Source organism: Manis javanica, chromosome 11 (genome assembly GCF_040802235.1).
Source record: "Manis javanica isolate MJ-LG chromosome 11, MJ_LKY, whole genome shotgun sequence".
Taxonomy (NCBI): domain Eukaryota; kingdom Metazoa; phylum Chordata; class Mammalia; order Pholidota; family Manidae; genus Manis; species Manis javanica.
This window is the reverse complement of record NC_133166.1, coordinates 42,276,082-42,288,618: the sequence shown is the minus strand read 5'-3', so window position 1 is coordinate 42,288,618 and position 12,537 is coordinate 42,276,082. Positions and strand designations below refer to the sequence as shown.

The following is a 12,537-nucleotide window of genomic DNA, read 5'->3' as shown; positions in this document are numbered from 1 at the left end:
TTTTCCAAAAAGACTTAAATTTGATGAATGAGGAGAGAGAAATGAGTCTTGATGCTGAAGTTGTGAATGACGTGATGGAATTTAAATATAATTTGGGAATGATTCAAGCACAAAGCACACATTGACATTTACTCCTCTTATTCTCACTCCCCCTGACAAATTATTTAAACTTCTGGTTTTGTGATGGAAAATTATGTTTTGAGAAAATATGTTTTGGGAAACTGGGAGGAGAGAGTTTCAGCTGGGTGAGTCACTGAAGTACTTCCAGGGCGACCTGGACCAGGTCAGCCATCTTAACGGAGGGCAGAGACAGGAGACAAGTGTTATGATCAATTTTCCAAAAAAGCTGAAATAAAAACAGCATAGTAAAAACTGGAAGGATTCCATCTTATAACTAAGATTCCATTTTAAGCCAGGAAGTTAGGAAGTAAGATTCCTAATATATTCTTTTGCAAACAGACAAAAATTCAATACACTTTGGGGGCAGGGTTGGCAGTCTTGATTGGTATGTTCCCAGAGGGAAGCTGCTATCCTGGTGAGGAACTGACAGATTTCTTGTGTAAAGTTAATTTTGAAAAATAACCTGAAGGACTGAAAATAGAATAGACTTAATGTCTCTCACCCAAGATAAGCATTTTGAGACCACTTTACAAGTTTATACCCCCTGGCCCTTGAAAAATCCTTTAAAGAGGGAACCCCCAACTTCTCAGTGTGCCTCCTCTCTGAGGACATCCACACTTTTTCTAATTGTGTATCTTTAAATAAAGTTTTCTCACTGCTCAACTTACTGCATTTTGTCTTTTTGCTATTTTATTCTATTTCCAAGTCTCCATTTTACCTCTGATAACTAAGGAGGGGCTGCTGAGAGCTCATATTTGGGCCTGCACCTTCCTGTCGCCTGGGTGACCTGGATGGAACTGCAGCTACAGTAACTTACCTGAAAATCTCCTGTCTCTGGGAAGCTCTCAGAACATAGCCTAACTCCATCCCATGCTCCACAACTCCCCAAATCCCAGGGTGGTAAGGGCTAGCCTCCATGCAGTGAAGATCCAAGTGGACATGGGAAGCCAATGACCCTGGCTTTAAGAGATGGCAAGGGAATCTGCCCTATACCAGGAAAGTGTTCAGCGAACTTTCTCTCTTTCTCTCTACACTTCTGCATTTTCCTGCTCTCAGCTGCCTGCAAGGCCACTGCCATTCATTTCTACTCTCACTCTAATGAATTCCTTCCTTACCTATACTCATATGACCTGTGAGAATTCTTTCTCCTTCAGAGTCAAGAACCCTCTCCTGTCTAGGCTGAGGTTTCACCTGCTGCACAGGAAGAGGCCTCCCAGGTGCAGCTACCTGGCAACAATGTGAATTACTTTCCTAGTAAGCAGAACATACTGTGATAAGGAAGGCCACCAAAGGCAATGCGGAACTCAGCTTCATTGTTGAGAAAATCCCTTTCAGGATGGTGGATGTGGGTGGCCAGCAGTCCCAGTGCCAGAAGTGGTTCCTATGATTTGATGGGATCACATGGATCCTGTTCATGTTGTCCTCTAGCAAATATGGTCAGGCTGTCATGGAGGACAGCACACCAACTGGCTGGTGGAGTCAATGAACATTTTCGAGGTCATAGTCAACAACAAGCTCTTCCCCAGTGTCTCCATAAACCTGTTCTTCAACAAGACTGGCCCCCAAGTGGAGAAGTTGAAGACCATCAGCATTAAGAAGCACTTCCAGGACCTCAAGGGTGAGCCCCACAGGATGGAGGATGCGCAAGGCTACCTGGTCCAGGATTTCATCTGAAACAGACCGAATCACAGTAAGGCGCTCTTCCACCACTTCACACTGTCATAGAAACCGAGAGCATCTGCTGCATGATCCACACAGTGAAGGACACCATCCGCAGGAGAACCTGAAGGACCTGATGCTGCAGGGAGAGTATAGCCCCTTTCTGCACCCTGACAGGCTGTCAGCTATCTGCAGTGCATGTTGTCCATCTGGCCCAAAGCGGGTTTCCCAGATCCATGGCATCCAACACCTAGTTCAGGAGCGCTGCTGAGCCAGCCAGGCAACACGCTCCAGGCCAGAGGACGTGGAGCCTTTTACGTTAGCTACTGAATCTTGGGGACTAGTGACAATCTTGAAACACAAGTGCTCGCTTTGGTATTGGTATCTAGTAACACAACTTTCTTTTTACAGAAACATTACTCCTTTTCTGATACAATTGAATCAAGGACTGTGTGTGTGTGTGTGTGTGTGTGTGTGTGTGTGTGTGTGTGTGTGTGTATGCATGCACATGCTGTCTGTAATGACAAAAACACAAATCATCTGGCCTAGCAGATGGCATTCTCTGAACTCCAAGTGTTCAGTAAGACAAACTTCCTGAAAGTTTTGCCTAGCAATAGTTTTGAGACCATTAGATGTATGCCTATGCTGCTAACCTTCAGATCCACACCTGACTCCTGCACCCCATCCTTGGGGTCTCAAGGCCACCTCCCAAAGCCAGTGAGTTGCCTTTTAAAACTCTTTGTGTCAGTTTCCCACGAGACCCTGGCCGAGGCATATTAGATTAGGCTGAGGGACCCCAGCTTTAAAGGATAGGAACAAGGGCTCCATGATGTGGACCTTCCTTAATGCCCCACAATGGGCACTGGTCTTCCTGCCTTGTCAGAGTGCACAGCAATGTGAGACAGGGTTGAAATGTATGGAAAAAGTATGCTGATAGTGAATGTCCCTCTATCCGTGTGCAGAGTCATGTCTACTACTCTATACCAGCCCTTCCCTCCCCTCATGGACTGGCATCAACCAGCTTCCCCAGAAGGTCAAACCCACATTATCCAAAAGACCATCGTGCCCAAAGAGCCATCTCCTGAGTTTGAGTTCATTAAAGAAGTGCTTCCATCTCATCCTTCGACCTGGAGGTGATGAAGCTGACAGATCAGTTTGTGGCCAGGAAAGGGCTCCAGTTTCTGACCCAGCTAATACAGGAGAACAATGCAGCTACCTGTCTGACTTCCTCTGCCCACAGCACAGCCTCCTCGACTACATCACAAAGCTGCTGGAGCAGTATACCAAGATCTTGATTCCACCTAAAGGATTAATTTACAAAGCTCAAGAAAGAGGCCAAGAACCCTGAGAAGTTTTAGTCCAGGTGTGTTACTGAGTAGAGTGGGCCAAGTTCCAGCAGCGTGAGAGGAAGAAGGAAGAGAAGGAGAATGACTGGGTGGCCTATGCTCAGATATCCTGGCATGATTTTATGGTGGTGGAAACAGTGGGCTTCCAACCCAGTGAGTGAGGGAACTTCCCTCCCCCAACCACCACGGAGGAGCTAGGGGCCCAAATCCTCATGCAGAAGCTCTAACAGAAGTTTGGAGAGCGTGAGGTCAAGAGTGCCCAACATACCAGATAAGAAGGCGTGGAAACAGCATGGGCAGCCGCTGGTCTTCACCCTCCCACTCACGGACCAGGTCTCTGTCATCAGGGTGAAGATTCATGAAGCCATGGGCATGCCTGCAGGGAAACAAAAGCTGCAGTATGAGGACATCTTCATCAAGGATCCCAACATGATGGCCTACTACTACATGGCCAATGGCATCCTCACTCACCTGGTCCTCAAAGGGGGAAGTGGGAGGAAGAAGTAGAAGACAGAAATCTACTATTAGGTCTCAGCCACTGTCATTTTGTTTTATTAAGGTATCATTGATATACACTCTTATGAAGGTTTCATAAGAAAAACAATGTGGTTGCTACATTCACCAATATTATCGAGTCCCCCCCCCATACTCCATTGCAGTCACTGTCCATGAGCATAGTAGATGCCACATAGTAACTACTTGTCTTCTCTGTGCTATACTGTCTTCCCCATGATTCCCCCCACACCATGTGAACTAATCATAATACCCCTCAATCCCCTTCTCCCTCCCTCCCCACCCACCTTCCCCCACACCCCTCCCCTTTGATAACCGCTAGTCCCATCTTGGTGTCTGTGAATCTCCTGCTGTTTTGTTCCTTCAATTTTGCTTCGTTGTTATACTCCACAAATGAGTGAAATCATTTGATACTTGTCTTTCTCTGCCTGACTTATTTCACTGAGCATAATACCCTTTAGCTCCATCCATGTTGTTGCAAATGGTAGGATTTGCTTCTTTCTTATTCAGCCACTGTCATTTTATCTTTTCTGTCCCCCAACCCCTGTCTCAGACCCAGAGACTTGCCCTGCACACATTTCCCTCTTACTAAATTTGGAAATTGAAATCATCCTGCAGAGTTTCCTCCCCACTCACCCACTCGGACATTAATAAGAAAGGGTTTCTTAGCCACTCTCTTCCCCAGTGGTCAGTGGTCTCTGGAATCCCTTTGCATTTGGATCTTTATTTGAGGAAATACATTTCTTCTGGAAGCCCATTAGGAAATGTGAACCCAGGGATGTCCTGCGGGAATAGTGTCAAATCGCCATGTGACAATTGGCTAATAGAATATGCTTGTTGCCGTTATTATTCATTTTGTATCTTTCTGTGGGCTGTCTAATAAGCCTCTTGAACCCTTAAAAAATTAAGGTATAAATTTTAAAAGCTGTTATTCCTGTTTTAATGTAATTGTATTGAATGTGAAAAATCCGTATCATGCTCCCACTATTTGTGAATTGCTTGAAAATACATACAATGAGTTAATACAGTTCCGGGTTTTTATTTTGCAATTTAGATAGGCAGCAAGAGAGCAAAATTCATTTTTTCTATGTCATTTTCATTGCACGTCCCCAAATGGATGTGCCAACTTGTCTTTCTTTTGCAGAATATCCTAGGGGATCAAAGCTACAAATCCTGCCCACCGCAAATAGTGATAACTTTTCACAGTCAAGGTAGTCCAGGTGGATTTATTACAGGAGAGCTCAATTTTGCACTTTCTTCTGCTTCCATAAATTCAGTCTTTGGGGTAGACCATCTGGAAAAGGGAGTTATTCTCTTTGTGTTTTTATTTGACCTGAATATAAAAGTTTAATGACTTCTATTCCATTTATGATTGTAGGATAATAGGCCAATTTCTCATAAATATTGATGACAGCCACATGGCCACTATTATGTGTTGCTGCTTAAATGACTTTCAGAAATTCTGTGTAGTTACTTTAAATTCATTGTGATTTACCCTGGATTCCTAATTGGTCCTTATATAGTAAAGAATTTGACCTTAGCTAAGAGAGATTAGTCTGGCCTCAGCTTCTGGTAAGGTAATCTAAGTCACATTTGACAGGAGTGTCTTTGTTTAGTAAAGGCTGGTCACAGTGGATCTTAGAGTGGGGCTGGCGACATCCCCATCATAGGGTGGGAACTGGCCACACAAGAAAGACCATGTGAGTTAGCAGGGGGGGCTTTGTGTCATGCAGCATCAGGTGACTTGGTGGCTGAGATCAAGCACTTGGATAGTCAATTGGTGATTACACAATAAGCCCCAATAAACTCTGGATGCTGATGGTCAGGTGAGCTCCCCTAAGTGGAAGTACTCCATGTGTATTGTAATAAATCAATGCCAGGAATTAACACATCCTAAGAACAACAAAAGGTCCATGTTTGTAACCTCCCACATTCTGCTTTATGCATTTCTTCCTTTGGCTGACTTTGATGTGTGCACTTTTCCTGTAATAAACTGTAACTATGAATATAACAGCTTTCTGTGAATTCTTTAAATCTGTCTAGTATATTATTGAAATGAAGGGGATTTTTGGAAAAACCCTGAATTTACAGTTGGTGTCAGAAGTAAGTATAGTCTTATTGAAGCTAATGGTACATTTATGAGAAACCAGTTGCTCTGATGGATTGCTCCAGTAAGGGAAGTAATTCAGTGTATATAAAATAATAACCTTACTTAGTCTTTCAGTTTTAGATATTTAGCTTGTTTTTAATTTTCTGCTATTAGGGGTAAACCTGGAACAAATATTTCATACACACAATTTGTCTCTTTTTGGCTATAAAGATGTATCTCTCATTTCCCAGTAGGTCTTATAACACCAAGTTTTTTCACCAAATGAAAGCTGTTTTTTCTTTGACTCAAGCTATTGTAAGAATATAGTAATTTATCCTCCATTTGCCCCATGGTCTGAAGCACATAAACCGGTGAGAATTATGCCTGGGCTTGCCTGGGGCTTGACTGGGTTTACCCCGCCTTATCTCTAAACATCTGGACCCTCCCTCAAGGCAACAGGCCGAGGGGATCCGCCACAATAAAAGGCACCACGCTGCTGCCCTCTCTCTCTCTGTCTCCCTGCTCTCCCTGCTCTCCCTCTCCCTCTCCCTCTCTCCCTCTCCCTCTCTCTCTCTCTCTCTCTCTCTCTCTCTCTCTCTCTCTCTCTCTCTCACCCCAGCCCCCTCTGGGGCAGCCACTCTCTCCTTCAGATTATAATAAAGTCTCTTGCGTGGGTCCATGTCTTCTGAGTCATTTTGGGTAAGGAGGGTCGTGGCGAGATACCCTTTCAGCTATCATGTCTCTTTCATATACATGTATATATATGTGTGTGTATATATCTATATGTATATATATATACATATAGATATATACACATACATACTTGGTTTGTATCAGTTCTGTGTTGTTTTCTAAATAAGGCTTTATTGATGTATGTTACAAACCATAAAGTTCATGCATTTAAAGTGCACATTTCAATGGCTTGGCTTTTAGTACATTTACAGAGTTATGTTTCAATGTTAAACTAAAAAGTTACCAGTGATGTAAAATAGCAACAAAATTTCATCATTTAATTTTAATGATTCTTGGATACCAAAAATGGTAAATTATAGCATTTACGCTACTCTAGTCATGCAACATTATGAAATTTATTTCTTCTGCCCTTTTCATAGGTGCTTTGATTATATTGGTGACAATATCTTCTCCTGGAATTTTTGGCTTCTATTTTATCATTACAGTTGTTAGATTGCATCATCTTTCTTAGATTTGTTTGTCTTTTTCTTATTAACACCATTTACAGCCTAGCTGTGAGCATTCTCACTTTTAAAAGGTGTTTGAACTCAAGAGAAGATGACTGGCTTACAAACAACTCTAAATATGTGTAGAGCACTGAATCAAGTCAGCTTTTATGAAACTTTCATTTGACGTGTTTGCTAAGCCTTGTAACAACTGCCTCCTATTTGTGTCTTACATAGTTATTTGCAGAAACCTAAGGAGCATATTGTCATGGAGTCGTATCTTTCCTTTTTTTTTTTATTTGCATGTCCTTATACTTTGCTGTACGGCTTGTCAGCTGATGAAACTGGAAACTAAACCTTTCAGTTCCTTTGCCTGCTGTTGATTTGATGGATTACTCCAGGATGTAGGAGAAGAGCTAAAGCACTGTCAGAAATTGGCTTGGCAGCAGCGCATTTCCTAAACTCGGAAAACACAACATGAATTTTTTGACACACCCTCAAGTTTGTATTTATGTTTTCCAGAAAGTGATTCTTTTCTTTAAAAAATACTTCTTTCTGCACAGTGGAAAAAGAAACCAACGGTTTCTCATAAATGTGCCATGAGCTGCAATATAATTTATGGCCAAAGGTATTCCTTCCTTCAATTTCCACTGGCTGTATTCTAACCTGGACACAATTTATCTTCTGGGTCATTGCACCAGTCTTGTATCTCCCTAAATCTAATATATCTGTTCAAAATCATGCATGATGTTGCCATACTAAATTTTGTAAAATACAACTGTTTTCATGCTTTTCCTAGCTCAAAAATCTTTACTGGCTCACCATTTCCTGTAGGATAAAAGTAAAATGCCTTAGGCAACATCTAATGGGAGAGGAATTTGTAGAGACAAGAGTTTGTATCCCTGCTATGTTACTTTGCAGTTTTGTGATTTGAAGGCTATTATTTGTCTATGAAAGTCAGTTTATTTTTCTGATAAAATTAACTATTCCTTTTAAGATACTAAGAACAGTAATTAAGTTAATGTGTGCCCAGTTCTTGGAAAACAGTAGGTGCAAAATAAATGTTTCCTGTGTTTCCTTAGCCTCATTTTCAGGCTTTTCCTCTTTCTTGCATAAAAAAATATTTCCTGAACACCTACTGTGCACTATGTATAATAGCAACTTCTGTGAGGGATATACAAAAAGACAGTGTGTTGTCCTCAAAAATGTTCAGTGTAAAGAACACACAGATTTAGGCAATGGAAACTGATATGAACAGAGCGGATGGATTTATGAAGTAGTAGGTGGTAGAGACAATGAGACATAGTGATTGGTTGAATGGAGTTGCAAGAATAGATAGGATAATGTGAAAAAAGACACTAAGGTTTATAAATCATACCAGTTATTCAATGGCAGTTCTTCTTTAATTTTTTTCTGCATTATTTCCCCTTTTATTGGGTTCTCTCCTCCTTCAAATGAACTGTAAGTTCCTTAAGCTAACAGATCATGGCATAGAATTATTTAAATTCACCAGAGTGCTCGGTGAAAAAAAGAAACAGGCACTCAATAAATGCTTAATGAAGGATAAGTGCTCATAAAGAAAGTAATTTGGGGGTGAGTGAGGTCTGCCAGGGATCAGAGGCTTTCCTTGCTATTAGCTAATCAGTTCAATCTCATTAAATAATGCCAAGGCATAAGCACTCACTCCCATAGTGGATAGAGTTACTTTAATAAACTTTTAAAGACTCAGACATCTTTATTTTAGTCATATTAATTTCACCTTCTGGAGTTGTTAAAAAACCCAAAATGACTGACTTGAGTTTTGTTATTATTTCTGTTCTTAATAGTGGCAGACTGAAAAAAATGAGAATGTGTGCAGGAAGTGGGACGAGAAAAATTCAAGACACAGTTTATATAAAAGAAAGTTATATTCTAAATTTACTAACATTTACGATACATAAGCAGCAAATAAATGGCTGTTCACCAAAGACCTATAAAAATGCATGCATACATACATATGAAATATATAAGGACATGTATATTATTTAAACCACCAGTTAATTTTTATTGCTTGTCAATGTTGTGCAGTATTTAAACCACAAATTACAGTACAAAATTATATGATCCATTTGAGACTTGAAGGAGTTTTTTAAAAATCAAGTAAGAGTTTTTTTCTTATTTTCTGTAATGTACTACTCCAAGAGAAGCCAAAAGACTAGAAATATAGGTGTATTAATTCTGAGTTTCCTTCACAGATAACCCTAGCAGTAAAGTATCTGGAAATCATATTCACAGATACGGCAAAGAAAGGTAGATGCCATACTGAGTTAAGGCTGAGAGCTGTATGTTTCCTGTCTGCTGTGCAATCATGTGCAGGGCTCAGGCCACATGTTAAGCTCAGAGATGTTCCTGGAGAGGCAGAGCTCCTGCCCACATGTAGGATGTCCTCCTCACCCATATATTTTATTGTCATAGGAAATTCTAGAGTCATAAAAGTTTTTGAAGTAATCTACTTTTCCCTAGATTGAATGGCTGGAAAAGAAGAGTTCAGGAGGTTCTAAGCGTGAGAGACAGAATTTATAGAGTAATAACACTAGGATATGAAGAAATTGAAGAGAATAGCACCTGGCTCTTATTAGGGTCTCCATAATTTTTATTATATGTCTGAGTGAAAACAGCTGCAAACTGAACTCAAAAGTATTGTTTTCCTTGATGGCTGGAATCCAGAGTATGTAAGATTGGAATGGAGAAACTATGTTTTATGTTAATCTTAATAATACAGAATTCTCTAGGAGTTAATGATATAACTGAAATTTGTCTTATTTTCTAGTTTTTTGGGTTTTTTTTGCAGAATAATATGGGTGGTTTGTATTTGCAATTTTTTAAAAATGGAAAAACAAAAAAATTTTGTTTACAGCTGGTTTCACTGGAATCACCTGGAGAGATTTTGAATCATCCTAATACTGGATACCACCCACTACATATGAAGATTCATTATAACTGGGGCCAATGGTCTGTATTCTTTAAATGTTCACTGGGTAATTCTGATTGTGCCTCTTTTAGCTCAACCTCCCTTCCTATTAATCAGTGTCTTGAAAGGTCATTTGCCATCATTAGCTTGACTCTTAGGAGAATCACTATGCTCCAAAATAATTTGTCTTTTTAATCAAAATAATTGTTTTACTAGTTTTGGATAGTCAATTTGTATGCATGCTGGCAAAGAGCAAGAATATCTGTATGTTAAACTGTTTCAAACACCATATAAAATGTTAAACATATTTGAAATGTCACCTTTAGCAGCACTGAGAAAAATGCAGACCCAATCATGCAACGGGAGTTTCTGTTCCTTTATTGATCACTCATGCAACAAACAAAACGACTTTACAGTCTTCTCTCCTTGAATCTTGTGGAACTAAGTGAAAACCACCCAAATAAGAAAAAGAAGCTATTTATGTAGAGCTTGCTATTTAGCAAGACACTGTTGCTTGCATTTGGCAGAGACTCAAGAATAGGCAAGCTCCATAGTGAGGTGGGGCGGGGAGGAAGGTTTCTGGTAGACTCTGATTGGAGGTCATTAACATGGTGGAGCTTGAGGTGAGTTAAATAGAAGCAGCGAAGTGTTTGGGGAGCATATTTGGCTTTCTATAGTTGGTCATTAGCTGAAATAGGGGTAAAAATAGGAAAACTGGTAATTACAAACCAAGTCCTGATCATCCTGGCTGATCACTGCACAGGCTGTAGCTTGGCAGCCAGGACTGCTCACTGGTTGTTGATCAGACTCTTACCATATACGGTTTGGTTCGGTTGTATATATCAGTCTCTCAAACTTCACAACCAACTGTCAGGTGTGTTTTATTATCTCCATTTCAAAGGACAAAGAAACAGAGCCATAGAAAAATTAAATAACTTCCCCAAGATTATACATTTAGGTAAATGAAGGAGCTGAGATGTGAAATGAGGTCCACCTGACTGAAAGTCCTTGCTAGTAACCACTACTTTACCTGTTTTACCATAGGAAATGATAATATTTAAAACTAATAATGATACAAAATATCTATATTTATACATCTCCTAGGTTTTTTTGCTTTTGTTTACATCTTTCAGAGGCCCATATTTATTCCAGTAGTATTACAGCGCACGGACAATCTAAGGTACAAAAGAAATTCAAGACATGGCAAATTATAAATATCTTTAAAAGCTTATGAATTCAAAAAGGAAGAATTATTTTATTTTTGAAAAGTTGGTATCTTTCAGAATTAAATGTTTATTTTTTAATTTTCTTAATTATATGCTATTTTTGTTCAGGATTCAGCTTGTCTGATTAAACCGTGTTATATTTTGGAAGATTATCCATTACACTGGAGGAAAGTGGCCTATTAGAGGAATTCTTAAACGTTGAATAAGAAAAAGACGCCCTTCTCTATTCTGCTACATATTTGCAGCACGACCTTAAAAGACCTTTCATTTTTCCTTCTTTTTAAACAGAAAATAAAAATTTTATATTTCTTCATAAAAGTATCCATCTCCTCGTCATTTAATTGGTAGTTCCTGAAAGCAATCACAAAGTATATTTATTTTCTAGAACTATCTGAATTCCTCTATAATATGTTTAAATGTCAATTTTTGTGGGTAAAAGTAGAAAGGTAGAGAAAAAGAAGTCCTGATTCAATTCATAAATTCTTACTGAAATTTACAACTCAAAAATATTTACAAAAACAAAAATTTACAACTCAAAAAAAATTTACAAAGCTCTACAATATTAAAGTGAATCTAAATACATTACTTAAAAGAGAGACATGATCTACTTAATTAGATTTTCATAGTTAAGATGTAAAATGTATTATAAAAGTTTTTTTGGCTTAAAAATGGGTCACAGTAACTCATATAAGTAATGGATTAATAATGTCAGTCTATTATTGTTATCATTATTCTAAGATTGAGGTAACAGATGATGAATCATATGACCTTCTTTTAAAATAATGCTAAGAAACCTTAGGTTGTTAAGGTTTAGTCCAGTGGGTGAAAATTTTAATCCATTAAAAACATTTATCTTTTTAATAAAAGCATGAATCAAGAGATTTCAAGCAGATACTATATTTAGTAAATGAATATAGTTTTAAATCAGATATATGCAATTGATCTTTTACTTATGTATCATTTTACTGAGCTTCTGAGATAAACTGCAACATAAATACTTCGATATAAAAAGGGTTAAAAACCCTTTTTTAAAAATCCCTGTATTTAGTTCATGTATTTCTATGCTTGTAGTAAAGAAATATGACTTAAAAGAAGGATATTTTTTAAATGGCCTTTCCTTAAGAAGTTTTGTCAGTTCAGACTAATTTTAGATGTTCACCTTAGTATTCATGAAAATTAATTTTCCTCATCTGACCACTGAAATTAATTCCATTACCTGTCTAAGAGCTTATTTGAATCTTTATTGGAAAGATCCTTATTTGGAACTTATTTGGAAAGAAAATAACTTTCATCAGCTCCTTTAATGGCAAAACAACTTCTTACTTTGAAGTGTATGAATATGGTTATATATTTATAGTCTTTCTAATTTCAACCTCCCTCTTTAAAAAATACAGTGAAGGAACAAAGCTCTACAATATTAAAGTGAATCTAAATGCATTACTTAAAAGAGAGACAT

The 12,537-nt window shown here is 38.7% G+C and overlaps 1 pseudogene; it reads left to right on the top strand.

Annotated features, from left to right (window-relative positions):
• Nucleotides 1-208: 208 nt before the first annotated feature.
• On the top strand, nucleotides 209-2,050 carry LOC108389366 (guanine nucleotide-binding protein subunit alpha-12 pseudogene; annotated as a pseudogene).
• Nucleotides 2,051-12,537: the final 10,487 nt, after the last annotated feature.